General features: G+C 42.1%; 1 pseudogene; it reads left to right on the top strand.

Moving 5' to 3' along the window:
- Positions 1-9,544, top strand: part of LOC102858313 — an 11,062-nt pseudogene extending 1,518 nt beyond the window's left edge.
- The last annotated feature ends 9,526 nt before the right edge of the window (positions 9,545-19,070 follow it).

Raw genomic sequence — 19,070 nt, 5'->3', positions numbered from 1 at the left:
AGACACCACTGCTCTTCAGCACCTTGGAGAGGTCCCTAACAGCAGACTTTCCCATGGCAATGCGCCTTTTAATTTCCTGGCTGCTGGTGCCAAGATTGTTGACTATGGAGCCAAGCAAGTTAGGATGGGGAATAGTCAAAGGAGACTTCCTGGTTGCTACTAGGTTACTGCAATGAGCTGAGCTGCAATATCTCTAGTGACTCTTGGAGAGGTTTAGGGGATGCTGAATTTTTCTGTGGTGATCTCTAGGGCTGTAGTGCCAGTGGCCACTCTTGTTATTATTCCCAGGCCAGACACTACGGGGAGGAGTGACTACCCGTTTGTGTTTAAGGGGTTGGGTTAGGGGAGTAGGTATTAATCCAGAGTTGGCTGTGAGTGAAAAAGGGGGAAGTAGACAGGCTAGTAAGCATGTTCCCATCCAGTTGGTTGGCAGGCCGGAGCAGATGCTGTTTCCACAGGTAAAAAGAGACCTCTTCTTGCTTCCAGACATCCCCAAAAGTCAACTCCAAAGAGAAGTTGAATCCAGTCTGTGTTGTCTTCCCGTTCATATGACCTCTGAGGGATGGCTTTAGGTAGTTGAGAATTGGAGCCAGTGTTGGATGTTTTCGGATTTAAATGGAAAATAGCCTTTGATCTCTAGGACCAGTATGAAAGTAGAGGCAGAGATGGGGAAGCCAGACCAAAAAAGGGCGCAGGCAGGCTCTTGCACCAGTCATTTGGTATAGGCTGCACAAGCGGCTGCTTGAGGAATCAGACAGACTCTGGGTCCCTTTCCAGTGGCTGATAAGCCGTCGTGACCTTGACGGGCAGTCTTGCTCTCCAGGTTGGACCGTTGTGGAGAAATGGAAAGGAGGTTTCAGCCCATGACTGGACGTTCCTTCCAGTCAGGATGAGTCCCTAGTTTCGGCACTATTATGTTAGGTAGAAAAAGAGTTGAGAGAAAGAAAGAAACTGGTCCCAAGAAATGAATAGGCTTTTATTGCAGGGCCTGAGAAGGACGCCAAATGACCACAAGCAAAGAAGATAGAAATGGTGTGCCAGTTGTTTTACACCTTCGAGTCAGAATGGACACATATAACTGACCATCCAGCAGGTTTTCAGAGGTTATAAATCACAGGGAAGGAGATTGTTCTCCTTTCTCCTGTGAACATCTGGTAGATCCAGACCACCTAGCTTTGGGGTGACACCCCAACTCCTTCCCACTAAGCAACCAAATCTCCCTACAATGGCTAGGTGATGTGGATGAGGTAAATAGCACCTTTCAAGTGAGAAGCTGAAAGCCAGGTATATGAGCTACTAATGAGTGGACTGGTCAGCTTTGTCATCCTCCCAGGCTTAAATTGAATAAGTTGACAGGCATTAAATGAGAGTCTCACTATTATTAGAGAAAAGTGTCCCTTTGTGCCAGAGATTGCTGTGTGAGACAGGCTGGGCCAGAGTAGCACAGGTGGTAGAGGACCAGACAGTGCTGAATAGAACTGCTGCCTCCTGGAGCTGAAGCTGAGGGCCTTCCCCCAGGCTTACTGGAGGGCTGGGGGCAGTTACCATAATTGGCAGGACTGAAAGAGCAATGTAACACTGGCATCAGAGCCACAAAGGTGAGAGGGCCTGTGAGCATGCCTGAGTAACTAACTGTCCTGATTGATGAATTGTATCCTGTTTCTAAATTGAACTGTAACTTGTTATTCCTCTAATGTTGTTGTTGTTGTTGACTGCCTTTGAGTCGAACACAACTCATAGTGACCCTATGAACAAAAGACCTGAAGCCTTTCTATAACTATTGAGATTTATCCAAGTTCATAAAATTTCCAGAGGCATGTTGTTTAGGAAGTGGATGCCCCCCCCTGCAGTATGGTCTATAAGTGCTGTATGCCCATTGCAATGGATTAGTGAACTCCATAAAGCAGTGCCCTTTGAGGAATAATTGGTGTTAGGAATTGGCAGAAGTAAGTGTGGGATTATAGGGACATGTATGATGTTCTTAGAAGAGCTAGAAACCATACCTTGACTGCTGGCTGTTCTGTTTTTTTCAGCATCGCTGAGCCCCATTCAAAAACACAAGTGCATGCTTAGAAAGGTAATCAGCAGATTTTGGAACAACAAACAGTATGGTGGTGTGAGCACTAAGAAGACTGAGGCTTTAACTTGTATGCCTGAAAAAGCATCCAAGATACTGTAGCTTGAAAGTCTATAGAACAAACAGCTATGCGCAGACTGTGTTTATAGCACTGGGGTCGGGGGAGGGCTGTAATTTGTGACTTGGAACCGCTGTCATGCAAGAACAGCTTAGAACCTTTTCCAGGAATCAGCTTTGACCTAGAAGATTTCTGTGTTTGGATGGAGGGATGGCAAAGATGTTTATAGTCAAGGCAATAGCTTTTGCAAGAACACTTAGCACCTGAGTTCTTTTGGTTTATGTGTGGATTTTTTTAAAAAAAAAATTACATGATAATAAATTTGAATCTGAACTTCCTTTGTTCCACTCGATTTCTATCTGTCAGACTGCTGATAGATGATCAGAAGCAAAGCTAACAAATCCGCAAGTGTAAAGTCCTGAGCACAGCTCCCAGCAGCTAGGATCCCAGTGCACCTCACAGGACTCTTCTCTTGCTCTTATCCCATCTGTACTCTGAAACCCTCGGGTTCTTCTTTCTCAACATCTCACCTAACTCTTCACCTTCTTTTAAATTCATAATGGACTCCAGCATGGCATGTTTGTGGCACTGTGCAGAGGCTGCTGTCCAAAAATAAACCATTGTATTGAGGAAGGGAAAGGCTGATGGTAAGAGGCGTGCCAGCCACCAATGGCATTCAGTAGCACTCATGGGCTAATGTCTGCACATTTCCCTTTGCTATAGAAGAGCTAAATGGGGCTCATTAAGCTCCTCTGGTGTAATTTTTTAAAAGAAAGGACAAGCTAAAAATAACCTAAGCATAAATCTTAGAGGCAATGAAAGCCTTGGTTGTTAGGAAGAACTGTGGATGAGGTTAGAGGAGATGTTATAACTGAATGTTGACAGCCCTGCAGGAGCACAGGGACTTTAGCAGGAAGGGAAGGTCAGAGGGCCAGGAGAAAAAGGCCTTTGAGGGTTCTCTAGTGAGAAAAACAACCCCAAATGTGTGTGTGTGTGTGTGTGTGTGTGTGTGTGTGTGTGTGTGTAGAGAGAGAGAAAAAAAAAAGAGAAAGAGGGGAGAGGAGAAAAAGAAAGGGAGAGGGAGAGGGAAAGGGAAAGAGAGAGCGGGAGAGTGAGGGAGGGGAGAGAGAGAGAGCAGAGAGAGGAGAGAGGGGAAAGTGAGAGAGAGAGGAGAAAGTGAGACAGAAAGAAAGGAAGACAGAGACAAAGAAAGAAATTATTTACTTCAAGGATTGGCTTAGACAATAATAATTGTCCAAAATTAGTTTAGGTGGTAGGCCAGAGACTTTTTCCGGTAGTGTCCTAAGCTATGTAGGTGAAACTACTGGGAAAATGCAGAGAAAGGAAGAGGGAGTTCTTCCCAAAGATCTAATTGTAGCCTGGAGCCAGATACAAAGAAACTCCCTTTTCATCCGATGGATGCATTGAACATATTACATTAGGTTACATTATGGAAGATGATTACATTAGATTAGATTACATTATAAAATATTGAGGAGACTTGTTGGTCTAGTGTGTAATGTTTCAGGTTGCTAACTGAAAGGTTAGGTGTTTAAATCCACTAGTCACTCCTCAAGAGAACTATGGTCAATCTTTTCCCATAAGGCTTACAGTCTCACAAATCTAATGGAAGGTGGTCATGATTCAGAAGTGACACAACACAGTGGGTTAGTCAAATTACTTGGGGACCACAGTTTAGCTAAGCTGACATATAAAGTTAATCATCACAGATTCATCCTCAGATTCAATTCAGATGTGCTCTCATTAAGCACCACAAATGATGTGTAAGATAGCAGAGAGTAGCAACAAACACTATGTTAACTTGTAAGATAGCAAACAGTAAGGATATATGTATGGAGTTGTTTTTTATCTGCTTTTAACTTTGAGAACCTAGTACAATTTTCAAAGACAATTGTGATTGAAAACTTTGAAGAAGGACTGTCTCTTCGTGAGGCATCAGTCCCTTTGTAGAAGACAACTATCGTTGCATATCAAAGGATAACAATGTCTTCATCACAGTAAGATAAACAATCCAATTGAAAAATGGCCACAGGATATTAACAGACACTTCACCAAAGAAGACATTCAGATCATCAACAAACACATGAAGAAATGTTCAAAATTCGTAGCTCTAACAGAGATACAAATAAAAAAACTATGAGATATCATCTCATGCCAGTCAGAATAGCAAAATTTAACAGAAGAGCAAGCAACAAATGCTGGAGAGGTTGTGGAGAAAATGGAACCCTTATTCACTGTTGGTGGAAGTGTAAAACAGTGCAGCCACTGTGGAAGGCAGTGTGGCGCTTTCTCAAAAATCTGCAAATAGAGATACCATTTGACCCAGCAATTCCACAACTGGGAATATTCCCCAAAGAGATCATAAGTGCCACCCAAGCAGATATATGCATTCCCATGTTTATCATGGCTTTGTTCACGATAGTAAGGAGTTGGAAACAACCTAAGTGCCCATCAACAAATGAATGGATAGAGAAGCTGTGGTATATTCACACTACGCTGCATTGAAAAACAAGGAACTCATAGAATATTATTCAAAATGGGTGACCGTGGAGAACATTGTTGTTGTTTTGTGCCGTTGAGTCGCTTGTGACTCATAGCAACCCTATGTACAACAACCCTAAACTCTACTCTGTCCTGTGCCAATCTCACTGTCTCCGACACACCTATCCTGATTACCCCAGTCACTGAATCAATTCACCTCATAGAAGGCCTTCCCCTCCTGCGCCTGCCCTCCACCCTCCCAAACATGACGTCCCTCTCCAAGGACCAGTCTTTCCTTAAAAGATGACCAAAGTATGTCAGACGAAGCCTCAGAATCCTTGCCTCCAAGGAGCTTTTTATGCTGAGTGAAATAGCCCAGTCACAAAGGAACAAATACTGCAAAGTGCCACTGTTGTAAAACAGGACTGGCATTGGGGTTGGGGGGAGACTGAGAAAGATGGGATAAATAATGTATACTGTATTGAAACCGATGAGGGAGAAAACTGTTTAAAAGGGGTATGTGATTAGGTATTATTGTCATGACAGGAGTCCAGAACGAAGGCTGCATAGAAGAGTGGACCTGGGGGAGGAATTGTAAAATAATGGGGGAACTTTTCTTTTTCAAAGAGAAGAGGGTACTGGTTGGGGCAGGGAGAAAAATACAACAATGAATGAATGGAAATCCAAAGTCTCTGTAAATTTTCATTAAAATTAATTAAAAAATTATTAAAAAAACAAAAAAGGATAACAAGGTCTTGCTGGCTGACCAGAAAGAAGTAAGTAATTGGCACAGGAAGTGGACTTTTACTCCTTGCTCCTTTATTATTGATCCTCTGAACTGAAAGTTAAACTGAAAAAGAAAGAAGGTTTAGACTGCAAAGAACTATGTTCTGAAACCTCCCATTCAGGTTTTCATCTTGGTGAGAGGAGAGTCAAGGAGAACTTGGAGGTAAAAATTCGTCATCAGTGAGTACTCTGCAGCCTGAGAGCTTTACAAGGGCTGAAATATCAGAGGCGCAGTGTTGCGGATAGGGTGTGTACATGTTTGTGTGTCTCCTGCTTTCTGAATAAGAGAGGGCTGAGCCAGCTACTCACCTAATAGCCTCAGGTCACAGTCGTGCATGCCAACCTCTGCCCCTAAGATTTCTTACTGTGATAACATTATTTTAGATTCATAAATGTGACACTTTCCTGCCTCTTACTGCCTCCTAAAGAGATAGGAACCACTCATTCTATAGGAAAAAAGGAAGGGCACTACTCTCTTCCAATGTTAAAGATGTTGAATATCTTTCATCGAGTTGACATCAACTCAAACTTTCTGTCAAATTTGACTGTCATAGTTGACTGTCCAGTGGGTTTTCAGAAGCAGTCAATTGCACAGGAGGAGCTCATTTTTCTCCCATGGAGCAACTAGTGGACCAGAAACTCCTGCCTTTGGGTTGGCAAAGCAACTCTTTACCACTAATCATTAGATCACCATTTTCAAGATTAAAATTCCAACCCAAACTTATTACCATGAAATCAGTCCTGACTTGTGACAACCCATGTGCATCAGAATGGACCTTGTGCATTGTTTTCAATGACTCTCCTTTTGAGGAAGCTCTGGTGGTGTAGTCTGTAGAATTATACTGCTAACTCAGTGGTTTGAATCCACCTCTGAGAGGGGAAGATGGAACATCTCCTCCCATTGTAATTTACAGCCTAGCAAAACCAATCTTCTTGATTTAGAACTGACAGCAGGGCAGCAAGTTTGAGTTTGATCACCTTTCAAAAGCAAATGTGCCTCTAAGTTTGTTCCTTCAGCAAGTTTTCAGAGGCAGTTAATAAAAAAAAACTGGAGAAGATTGCTCATCTTTCTTCCACAGAGCAGCTGGTAGATTTGAACTGCTTGCCTTCAGAATTACAGCACAGTTTCTTATCACTAGGCCACCAGAGCTCCTGACGCTTTAGAGATACCAATCATATAAAGTCAAAAGTGCAACATTTGTTCTTTTGAGCAAATGGATAGAAGGACTAATGGAAATAAGAATTACAGGGAGGAAGTGGGGAAGTGTGATTATATTGTTGTTCTTATGTGGTATCAAGTCAGAACAGACTTATAGTTGACCCTCCAATGGATTTTTCAGAGGCTGTAAATTGCATGAGAGGAGATTACCCATCTTTCTCCAGCAGTGCAGCTGGTAGATTTGAACCGCTTGCCTTTGGGCTGGCAGCTCAACTTCTTACCACCATTATGCCACAAGAGTTACAAAATATGTATGAGTGGGTGAATGAAAAACAATCTGCTTTGTTAGCTTTCACCCAAATCACAATTTAAAAAGAAAGAAAGAAAAAGTTTATGTCCTAACTAATCCCCTCTCTGACAGGCTGCAAGTGGATATAGGTTACCTTGTTTTTAGGTATCATTGAGTTGACCACAACTCTCAGCAATCCTATGAACAACAGATTCAATCCTTGTCTGATCCTGCATCATCCTCACTATTTTCACCATGATGAAGCCTATTGTTGTAGTCACTTGTGTCAATATAACTTATTAAAGGTCATCCTCTCTTTTCACTGATATCCCAGCATGGTATCTTTTTCCAAGACTAGTGCTTCCTGGCAACATGCCCAAAATATGTGGGATGAAACTTTTCTGGCCTTGCCTTTAAGGATCACCCTGGTAAGACTTTGTCTTAGATAGATTTGTTAGATGTTTTCAGTCCATGGGTTACGCAATACCCTTCTCCAACACCACAAGTCAAAGGCATCGTTTTATCTTCAGCCTTCTTTATTTGTTGTCCAGCTTTCATACGAATATGAAACAATTGAAAATGCCATGGCTTGGGTCAGGTGTATCATAGTCTTTAAAGCGACATTTTTGTTCTGTAATACTTCCCTCCCCCCCTTAGTACTTTTAAGAGTTCCTTGAGAGCATATTTTCCTGATGCAATCTTGTCTTTCGACTTCTTGACTGCAACACCATGGGTGTTGATTGCGGATTTAAGTAAAATTAAATCGCTGACAGCTTCAATCTTTTATCCACCTACATGATGTTGCATATTGATTCATTGTGGAAGATGTTTGTCTTCGAGTGTTGAAATGTAATCCATATTGAAGGCAGTAGTCTTACTTTAGATCTTTTAAGTATTGTCCAGTACTGGAATCTGGAATTAAGGCTCTGTCTTCTGTTCTACCTTCCTGAAAGAAATGTAGAAATGGCTTAAAGAAAGTGTGTAACATTAAAAGAGAGATTAAAGCAATAATACTTAATGGTAGAAATGTGGTTGGAAGATGTCTGAAGATAGATGAGCATTCACAAGGACTTTGTAGACCTGAGATTATGGTTCCACAGAAGCAGACGTTCTGGGTATAATGACTCCTGAGTTCTGAGAAGCCAAGTGCAAGAAGCATCTTCGCAGTACTAGTGGCCAAGTGGGGTACTTTCCTACCTCTCGTTGGTGCCATGGGCCCAATAAGCCAATTTTCCTCCCTGGACAAAGCTCCTTGATGTGTGTACTAAGGTGTACTAAGAATATAAGAAGCTAACTACTGAGGGTTTTTTATCTACCAGAAACCATGCTAGGCTTGTACATACAGGAGTTAATTTCTTTACTAGCCCCATCCTAGTTGCAAATTCTAGCTGTTCCATTTGCTAGCTGAGTCTCTTTAGGCAAGTTATTCAACTGTTCTGTGCCAGTTTCTTCAGTAGTAAAATGTGACTAAAAACAGCACTTATGAATGGGAATCTAAGTATGGTGCACACAACTACCACCCTCTGCCTGTAGCCCTGGAGAAAGGAAAAGGGATTTACGTGTGGGATGTGGAAGGAAGGAAGTACTTTGATTTCCTGAGCGCTTACAGTGCTGTCAACCAGGGTCACTGCCACCCGAAGATCGTAGACGCCATGAAGCAGCAGGCAAAGAAGCTGACCTTAACCTCCAGGGCTTTCTACAATGATGTGCTTGGAGAATATGAAGAGTACATCACTAAGCTTTTCAATTACCACAAAGTGCTGCCCATGAATACAGGTGTGGAGGCCGGAGAGACAGCCTGCAAACCCGCTCGGAAATGGGCTTACACGGTCAAGGGCGTGCCCAAGTACAAAGCAAAGATCATTTTTGCAGCTGGAAACTTCTGGGGTAGAACAATGTCTGCCATCTCCAGTTCCACAGACCCGACCAGCTACGATGGATTCGGACCCTTCATGCCGGGTTTCGAAATCATCCCCTACAATGACCTGCCTGCCCTCGAGCGTGCTCTCCAGGACCCTAATGTGGCCGCATTCATGGTGGAGCCCATCCAGGGCGAAGCGGGCGTCGTCATCCCGGACCAGGGCTACCTCCAGGGCGTGTGGGAACTCTGCACCCAGCACCAGGTTCTCTTCATCGCTGATAAAGTCCAGACAGGCTTGGCCAGAACTGGCCGGTGGCTGGCTGTCGATTATGAAGACGTGAGGCCTGATGTGATTCTGCTTGGCAAGGCCCTCTCCGGGGGCTTGTACCCTGTCTCCGCCGTGCTGTGTGACGATGAGGTCATGCTCTCCATCAAACCCGGGGAGCACGGCTCCACCTATGGCGGGAACCCCCTCGGCTGCCGCGTGGCCATCGCAGCCCTTGAGGTCTTGGAGGAGGAGAATCTGACTGAAAACGCGTACAGAATGGGTGTCCTCTTGAGACGTGAACTCATGAAGCTGCCTTCTGATGTGGTTACTGCTGTCTGAGGAAAAGGGTTATTGAATGCCATCGTCATTAAAGAAACCAAAGATTACGATGCTTGGAAGGTGTGTCTCCGGCTTCGAGACAATGGACTTCTGGCCAAGCCGACCCACGGTGATATCATCCGGCCTGGAGAATCCACTGGTGATCAAGGAGGACGAGATCCTGGAGGCCGTGGAGATTATCCACAAGACCATCCTGTCTTTCTGAGAGTGGTCACGGGCGTTGGGCTGGAGACGGACAGGCGGTTCCGGGGGATGCGGTTAAGATTGCTCTAATGCAGACACCTTCCACTCCCAGTATCCCCCAGGACCGGCTTGGTTCTTAGTTCGTAGAAGTACGATCCTGCAGTGTGCTGTGTAATGCAACCTAGAGTAGTGGCGTCTGCATTGAAGCGTTTGCTCCTGTGTGTGTGTAAGTGTGTGCATTCTAAAGTGAAATCTCCTTCTCAGCCTTTCAATCAGGTCCTGTGAGTGTAATTTACATACTTTAAAAACTCTTTGCTTGTAGAGGAAGTCTTTTTATATTTGAAAATGTTACTCCTGAGAGAATAGATTCGCTCACCTTTGTGGAATTGAACCATGAGTTTCTGGGTAGGATTAATGCGTGAGGTATAGCAGATACCAGGTTAAGTAAGTGTAACTTCTTACCAGTCAACAAGGATGTATTCTATGACGTCATGATTTTGAATGAGGGGGGGAAAGATGTCATTCCCATATTATGTTTTTTGAGTGTTTGAAAAAAACCTTTTAAACAAATTATAATCAAAGTTTCTTTAACTTTAAAAGAAATAAAAGAATAAAGCTTTAAAAAAAAAGCACTTATTTTAAATAGGTGAGAAGATTAAAAAAGCAATACATGATAGGAAGTGCTTAGCAGAGTGTCTGGCACAATACTCAGTACTATTGGCTATTGTTATTGTACAGAGCTCTGGTGGCTTAATGGTAAGGAGTTGAGCTGCCAATCCAAAGGCAGGTGGTTCGAATCCACCAGTTGCTCCATTGGAGAAATATAAGCAATCTTCTCCTGTGTAATTTACAGCCTTTGAATATTCACTGAAGGGTCAGCTCTGAGTTAGTTCCTAGAGGAGAGTACATAACAACATTGTTACTATAGGGAACTCTGGTGATATAGTCAGTAGGGAGTTAACACAAAGGTGATATCTTTCTGATGGTTTGAATCTACCAGGAGCACCTCTGGAAAAAGAAGAGCAATCTCTTTCAATGTGAATTATAGCCTCCAAAACCCACAGAGGGTCATCTAAGGGTTGGTTCTGACTTATGGGAAAGAGTGTGATTGATTGTTACTATATGTCAGGTTTGTTGTAATTAATATTAGACTTAGTTTACACATACAAAAACAGCTACTGGTAGGATCATTATTAAGAGTAAGTAACTAGTATGTCAATCTTAGGTGACTGGACTTTAAAGTTAGGCTTTTCTCTATTATGCATTATTACATATTAACATTTATCTTCTATTGTTGTTGTTATTGTTATATGCCATCAAGTTGCCTGTGACTCAAAGTGACCCCAAGCATAACAGCCCTAAACCCTGCTCTATCCCATGCCAATCTTATTTGTCTCTGACACACTTATCCCCATTATCCCAGTCACTGAATCAATCCATCTCATCAAGGGTCTTCCTCTCCTGCGCTGTCCCTCCACTCTCCCAAGCATGATGTCCCTTTCCAAGGACTGATCCCACCTTGCAACATGTCCAAAGTATGTCAGATGAAGCTTCAGAATCCTTGCCTCTAAGGAGTAGCCTGGCTTCACCCTCTCCAGGACAAACTTGTTTGTTCTCCTAGCAGTCCATGGTATATTCAATACAATTCTCCAGCACCACAGCTCAAAGGAATCAATTCGCCTCCTGTCATCCCTAGTCATTGTCTAGCTTTCTGATTCATATCAAGTAATTGTAAAGACCACGGCCTGTATCAGGCACACTTTAGTCTCCAGACTGACATCATTGTTCTTCAGCACTTTGGAGAGGTCTCTAACAGCAGATTTTTCCCCAATGCAATTCATCTTTTAATTTCCTGACTGCTGGTGCAAAGAGTGTTGATTATAGAGCCAAGCAAACTGAAGCTGTTAACAATCTCAAACCCTTCACCATCTATCATGATGCTGCCAATTGGCCTAGTGGTGAGAATCTTTGTTTTCTTGATGTTGAGTTTCAATCCATATTGAAGGCTGCAGTCCTTGACCTACCGCAGCAAGTGCTTCAGGTCTTCCTCAATTTCCGTAAGCAGTTGTGCCATCTTCGTAAAGCAGATTGTTGATGTGTCTTCCTACAATCTTGATACTACATTTCTCTTCATACAGTTCAGCCTCCCAGATAATCTGCTCCACATACAGATTGAAAAGATATGGAAATAGGACACATCCCTGGTGTACACCCTTCACAATTTTGAACCATGCAGTGTTTCCTTGCTGTGTTCTGACTATTGCCTCCTGATCCAAGCATAGGTTTTGCATAAGCACAATAAAGTGTTCTGGAATTCCCATTCTTCTCAGGGTCAGCTACAGTTTGTTGTGATCTACACAGTCAAATGCCTTTATATACCAAATCTATAAGATAAATCAGCCTTCCCTGGGAAACTATTGTAGCATAAATGGAAGAGAAGAGGCACTAAGGCACAAGAAGCCAATCCTGGAGTAGAAGTTCAAGACTCCTGAACTCAAGAGATAGTGCCCGCAGTGGACAAAACTGACAGAAGCTTAAGGCATTCAGAATCACAGAAGTCCAGAAAAAAATAACATATAGGCTTTCACATCAAGGGCTGGATAGGGAGATTGATGTTGAATGGAGTAGTTGGGAGTAGAAGTGAATGCTGGTGAAGTAGGAAAGGGAGTGGGTCAAAACACACCTGCCAAGGGCAGGGACAACATGGAATCTATAGGTTTTTTCCTACTACTGGGAAATATCTTTAATGTGCTCTTCTCTTTAAAATATGTGTCTATCAGATAATGTTCTACATCTAAGCATTGAAATTAAGACAGACTAGGAAGGAGGATTGGCCATCCATTGAAATTGTTGTTGTTGTTATGTGCCGTCGAGTTGCTTTTGACTCATAGCGACCCTATGTACAAGAGCCCTAAATCCTGCTCTGTCCTGTGCCAATTGCACTGCCACTGACACACCCACCTCGATTACCCCAGTCACTGAATCAATCCACCTCATAGAGGGTCTTCCCCTCCTGCACTGTCCCTCCACCCTCCCAAGCATGATGTGCCTCTCCAAGGACCTGTCCCTCTTTACAACATGTCCTAAGTATGTCAGACGAAGCCCCAGAATCCTTGCCTCCAAAGAGTAGCCCGGTTTTACCCTCTCCAGGATGAATCTGTTTGTTTTCTTGGTAGTCCATGGTACATTCAATACTCTTCTCCAGCACCACAGCTCAAACGCATCAATTCTCCTTCTGTCCTCCTTAGTCATTGTCCAACTCTCTGATGCATAACAAGTGATTGCAAAGACCATGGCCTGCATCAGACACACCTTAGTCTCCAGAGAGACACCATTGCTCTTCAGTATTTTGGAGAGGTCCCTAACAGCAGACTTTCCCATCGCAATACATTTTTTTATTTCCTGGCTGCCGGTGCCAAGAGTGTTGACCATGGAGGCGAGCAAACTGAAGCCGTGAACAATCTCAATCTCTTTGCCATTCATCCTGATGCTGCCAATTGGTCCAGTGGTGAAAATCTTTGTCTTCTTGACATTGAGCCTCAGTCCATACTGAAGGCTGCAGCAAGTGCATGAGGTCCTCCTCAGTTTCAGCAAACAGGGTTGTGTCATCTGCATAACACAGATTGTTAATAGCTCTTCCTCCAATCCTGATGCCACACTTCTCCTCATAGAGCCCAGCCTTTGAAAACCCTATGTACAACAGAGCACACCTAGCTTAATAGATATGGCAACTGAGGCTAAGCCCTCAAATATGGAAACATGTAGGAGGAGGAACAGCTGTAAGCAGACACATAGAACATGGATTGGAACATGGAATGTCAGAATCATGAATGTAACATTAGATATTGTTAAGAAAGAAATGGAACCCATAAAATTTGACATACTAGGTATTGATGAAATTAGACGGACTGGCATGGGATAGTTTGAGTCAAAGAATCATATGATCTACTATGCTGGAGACAAATAGGCGAGGAAAAATGGGGTTGCTTTCATAGTTAAAAAAGTAATTTCTGGATCCTTCTTGAAATACAATGTTGTGAGTGACAGGATAATATCCATATGCATACAAGAAAGTACAGTGAATACCACTGTCATTCAACTATATGTACCAACAACCAGAGCCAAAGAGGAGGAAATAGAAGATTTCTACCAACTTTGCAGTCAGAGATTGATTGAACATGCAATCAAAATGCATTAATAATAGATTGCTCGAACATGCAATCAAGATGCATTAATAATAATGGGTGACTGGAATGCAAAAGTTGGGAATAGAGAAGAAGGATCAGTAGTTGAAAAACATGGACTTGATGACAGAAATGTAGGTGGAGATAGAATGTTAGAATTTTGCACAATCAATGAGTTATTCATTGCAAATACACTTTATAAGAAACATAAACATAGGCTGTCTTCTATTAGGTGGCAATTAAAAGATACAAAGTAAAAAAAAAAGATACAAAGTAATTTTAAATCTCTTAGAAGTATTGTCCCGTTCCATATCCTATTAATAGCTACACACATGAGCAACTGCATCACAGTATGTTGTGTTGTTGTTATGTGCTGTTGAGTCACCTGTGACTCATAGTGACTCATAGTACAACAGCTCTGAACCCTGCCCTGTCCTGAGCCACTGTCACTGACTCTGACACACCTAATACCACTGCCTTGGTTACTATATCAATCCATCGCATCCAAGGGGGCGACTTCCTCTCCTCCATTGTACCGCCATCCTTCCAAGCATGATGTTCTTCTCCAAAGACTGGTCCCTCCTGGCCACATGTCCAAACTATGTGAGTTGGAGCTTCAAAATCCTAGCCTCCAAGGAGAGTCTTGGTTTCACCCTCTAAAAAAAAAACAACTTATTTGCTCTTCTGGTAGTCCATGGTATGTTCAAGACTCTTCTCCAGCACGACAAGCCAAAGGCATCAATTATTCTTCTGTCATCCTTAGCCATTGTCTAGTTTTCTAATGCATAGCAACTAATTGCAAAGACCATGGCCAGGTTCAGGTGCACCTTCGTTTCTAGACTGACATCATTGCTCTTCAGCACTTTGGAGAGTTCCCTGACAGCAGACTTCCCCAGTGCAATTCATCTTTTGATTTACTGACTGCTAGTGCCAAGAGTGTTGATTATGGAGCCAAGCAAGCTGCAAATGTTAACAACCTCAATCTCTTGTTATATATCATGGTGCTGTCAATTGGCACAATGATGACAATCTTTGTCTATTATGTTAATCTTCAATCCATTTTGAATATTACAGTCTGACCTTCTTCAGCAAATGCTTCAGGTCCTCCTCAGTTTCAGCAAGCAAGGTTGTATCATCTGCATAGCGTAGGTTGTTGATGAGTCTTCTTCCAATTCTGATGCCACACTTCTCCTCATTAAGTCCAGCTTTCCAAATTATCTGTTCCATCACAATATAGTTTCCTTTTAGATATCACACCTTTCAGTTCAAAACTGTGTCTTACACATTTCTGCTTCACCATGTGTCCAGCATACTACTTGTCACTTTGAAGGTGCCTGACAAATGTGAAGTGAGTTGCACTGACCTAGATTCATAGGGACAGTGAAATTGGAGAAGTCACCATGGCTTCAAAGCTAGGTTATTATTCCCACAAATTACATATTTGTTGTGAAGTAACATGCCTTTTAAAGTTTCTTTGTTTTAATGAAAACAACGTTCTAAAGTCTAGTCTTCTTTGTAACTTTCAGTTTATTCATCCATTTATTCCACAACAATTATTAAGTACCTCTTGTGCACCAGGCTCTGTTCATATATAGGGTGTATACCAAGTATGTAGAAGGTGGGGTTGGAAAGACGTCACTAAGGAAATTCAGAAAGATATGTACCTGTGTGCCGGCCTCTGATGGAAGGTATGAAAGACACCATGATAATATGGTGCAGGGCATCTCAACTGCACTCCCACTGTAAGAGCACTTGGCTATCTGAACTGTTCCGTGAAGAGGAGTGGAATTTGCACAGTCAAAGGATGACAGGGATAAATTACAGTGTAGGCAAAAGGAAATGGTGGGATGTGAGTAGCCCAACAGGGGACCAATGAGTAGGAGACGGGAGAATGTTGTTGTTGCTAGGTGCCATCCAAGTTGACTATTACTCATAGCGATCCTATGAACAGATCTGAACCTTGCCCTTTTTTGCATCATTCTCATCTCTGATGTGCGTGAGCCATTGTTACAGCCACTGTGTTAGTCAGTTCTGTTGAGGCCTTCCTATCTTCCTCTGTCCCTCCACCTTTCCCAGCATGATGTCTTTTAACAAGGGCTGGACCTTCTAGTCTGACAATATGTCCAAGGTATGTGAGATGACATTTCATCAATGCCTTCAGTGCAGCTTCAATTTCTTTCTTCATTACCATTGGTTCTTGATCAAATGCTACTTCCAGAAATGTTTCAGTACTCATTATTTTTGGTGCAGATACTCTCTGTATGTAAAGGGACATAGAGAAATTGAAAAAGGTCACAAACAAAACCCAACTAATTCCAACACAAAGCACTCTAGAGGGCAGCATAAACTCCCTCAGGAAGTATCCAAAGCTATTACACTTTAGAGATGCAGAGTGCCACAACTTTCTTCTGCAGGTTGAATCACTGTCCTTTTTTTTTAAACAAAGTGCTTAACCACCCCTTCAAAAAGAATGGCTGGACAGAAAGCAAAGTCTCTTCCCTTTCACAGTTAGAACACTTGAGAAACAACATTCACACAAATGAAGCAATTTGAGAAAATGTCTAAAGCAACAGAAACAAATGGCAACTCTTATTGGATGATGCAAAATGTGGGTGTGCCATTCTGGATATAAGTCCCTTATCTGATATGTTACACACTGACAAAGAAGATTAATCAGAACTGGCTTTGACAAGCACTGTGGCATTTGGACAAGAACAAACTGGGAGGAGGGTAGAGAGAATAGTGCAACAATGAATGAATGGAAACCCAAAATCTCTGTAAATGTTTATGAAAATTAATAAAATATAATTATAGAAAAAAATGTGGGTGTGAATGCATTTAAAAAATGCAGCAAGAGGTATCTTGTTTATCAACATAAGAATTTCCTTAGGAGCATGTTACATAAAAAAGTAGACATTATCACAGATTTAGGAATCATGATATCTGGGATGGGAAATGAGATTTTCTTAGTTGAGCCAGCACCCTGGGTGATTCTGATGCCTGCTAAGGTTTGAGAATGAGTGTTAGCCTCTGTTTGTTGAGCAACTCCTATGGCTCAACAAGCCCCTACTGGCAAAATTTGAGAAGAGTAATCTAAGATGCAGAGGAAATGGCAACAGAAACACTTGTGAGTAAAGTATGGTGATCTCAGAGATGGAAGAAGAAAAATGAGGATGTTTCTAGTAGTTGTTGTTAGGTTGTTGTTAGCAGTTGTTGTTAGGTGCTGCGTAGGTGAGTATGACTCATAGCAACCCTATAAACAACAGGTCTGAAATATGTCCTATTCTGTGCCATCGTTATCATCTCTGACATACTTGAATCCACTGCTGCAGTTTCTGTGTCAGTCCATCTTGTTGAGGGTCTTCACTGACCCTTCACCCTTCCTAGCATAGTGTACCTTTCCAAGGAATAGCCTCTCCTTGGAATATGCCAAAAGTATATGAGACAAAGGTTTCCACCTTTGCCTGCAAGTAGCACTCTAGCTGCACATTTCAAAGCCTACCTGTTTGTTCTTTTGGTAGTCCATGAAATATTCAATATTCTTCAGCACCACAATTCAAAGGCATTGATAATTCTTCTCTCATTCTTATTCAATGTCCAGCTCTCAGATGCAAAGCAAGAGATTGAAAAGATCAAAGCCTGAATCAGACAGACCTTAGTTTTTAAATTAACATCAGTGTTTCTCAGTACTCAGGAGAGGTCCCTCATAGTGCACTTGTCCAATGAAAGACATCTCTTGATGCTGGTACCAAGGGTGTTGACTATGGATCCAGACAAAATAAAATTGCTAACAATTTCAAATTTTTCTCATCTGTAATGATGAGAAAATGGGTCCAGGGGTGAAGATTTTTGTCTTCATGATGTTGAGATGTAACCCATATCGAAGGGTTTTTGATGTTCTGCAGGAAGCATTGTAAGTTCCCCTCACTTTCAACAAGAAAGGTGGTGTCATCTGCATAATGCAGGTTGTTGATGAAACTTCCTTCAATCCTGATTCCACGCTCTTCTTCATAAAGTCCAGTTTATGTAATGATTTGTTCAGCAAACAGATTGACAAGGTATGTTGGGAGGATACAGCTCTGATACACACCTTGTGTACAAAATACATTGTTTTCCAGAACAGATTCTTCCAATTTCCCTCGCCCCCTCACCCATCAAATTGTACAACTCCATGATTAATCCCCCCTCCTCTTGCACATCCTCATCCTTCTGCTTTCACCCCCACCCTGATCCTTATACTTATTCTACAATCATGGTCTTACACAGTATTTGTCTTCATGAGACTGGGTTAGCTCACTTAGCATAATGTTCTCTAGTCCCTCTCAAGTTAGGTAATAATTTACAAAATCTCCTATGTGCTGCATAGTATTCCATTATGTGAATGTACCATAATTTCTCAATCCATTCGTTTGTAGTTGGACATTTGGGCTGTTTCCATGTTCTTGCAATGGTGAATAATGCTGCTATGAACATTGGTTGTACAAGTCTTCTTGTGTGCCTGAGTTCTCATATTCTCATGGTATATTTCAAGTGGTGGAATAGCTGGGTCATATGGAATACCTTGTCTGACTTTTAAACCATGCAGTGCTCTCTTGCTCTGTTTGCTCTGTATGACAACTTCTTGGTCTAGATATAGTTTTTGTATGAGCATAATTAAGCATTCTGGAATTCCCATTCTTCTCAAGGTTAGCCAAAGTTTATTATTATCAGCATAGTTAAATGCCTTTTGCATAGTTGATAAAACACAAATAGACATTTTTCTGGTATTTTCTGCTTTCAGTCAGGATCCCTGTGACATCAGCAATGATATTCTTGGTGCCGTAGCCTCTTCTAAATCAAGCTGAACTTCTGGCAGTTCTCTCTCAATGTATTGTTCTAGTTGTTTTTCCAATAATCTTCAGCAATATTTTGCTTGCATGTAATATTAATTATACTGTTTGATAATTTTCACATTCTGTTGGATTACCCTTCTTGGGAATGGGAACAAATATGAATCTTTCAGTAGTCAACCCAGCAGCTGTTCTAGTAATGATGTTCGAATAGCATTCTTAAGGGAATCCAAAGATACGTGCATGGGACAACAAAAATACTGGACTGACTGGAGGGAGTGGAAGGGCATGTTTTTGGAAAAATAAGAAATGTTGTTGAGGAAAATCTGCAAATGAAAACTAGACCATCCTGCTGTGCTTGATGTGGCAGATAGCCCGTGTTATTTCACAACGTTGCTCTAGGTGGGTTTGAATTGCCAACCTATGTAATAAGAGGTCAAAGGTTTAAATGTTTGCTTCTGTGGAGTCAGAACAAACTCATATCTGACCCTCCAGCAGCTTTTGAAAGAAGATTTTCCCATATTTCTCCCAAGGA

Source organism: Elephantulus edwardii, unplaced genomic scaffold (genome assembly GCF_000299155.1).
Source record: "Elephantulus edwardii isolate Elephantulus edwardi_28Jun2011 unplaced genomic scaffold, EleEdw1.0 scaffold00242, whole genome shotgun sequence".
Lineage (NCBI taxonomy): Eukaryota > Metazoa > Chordata > Mammalia > Macroscelidea > Macroscelididae > Elephantulus > Elephantulus edwardii.
The sequence above is the reverse complement of the archived record's forward strand: the minus strand, read 5'-3'. Positions and strand labels throughout refer to the sequence as shown.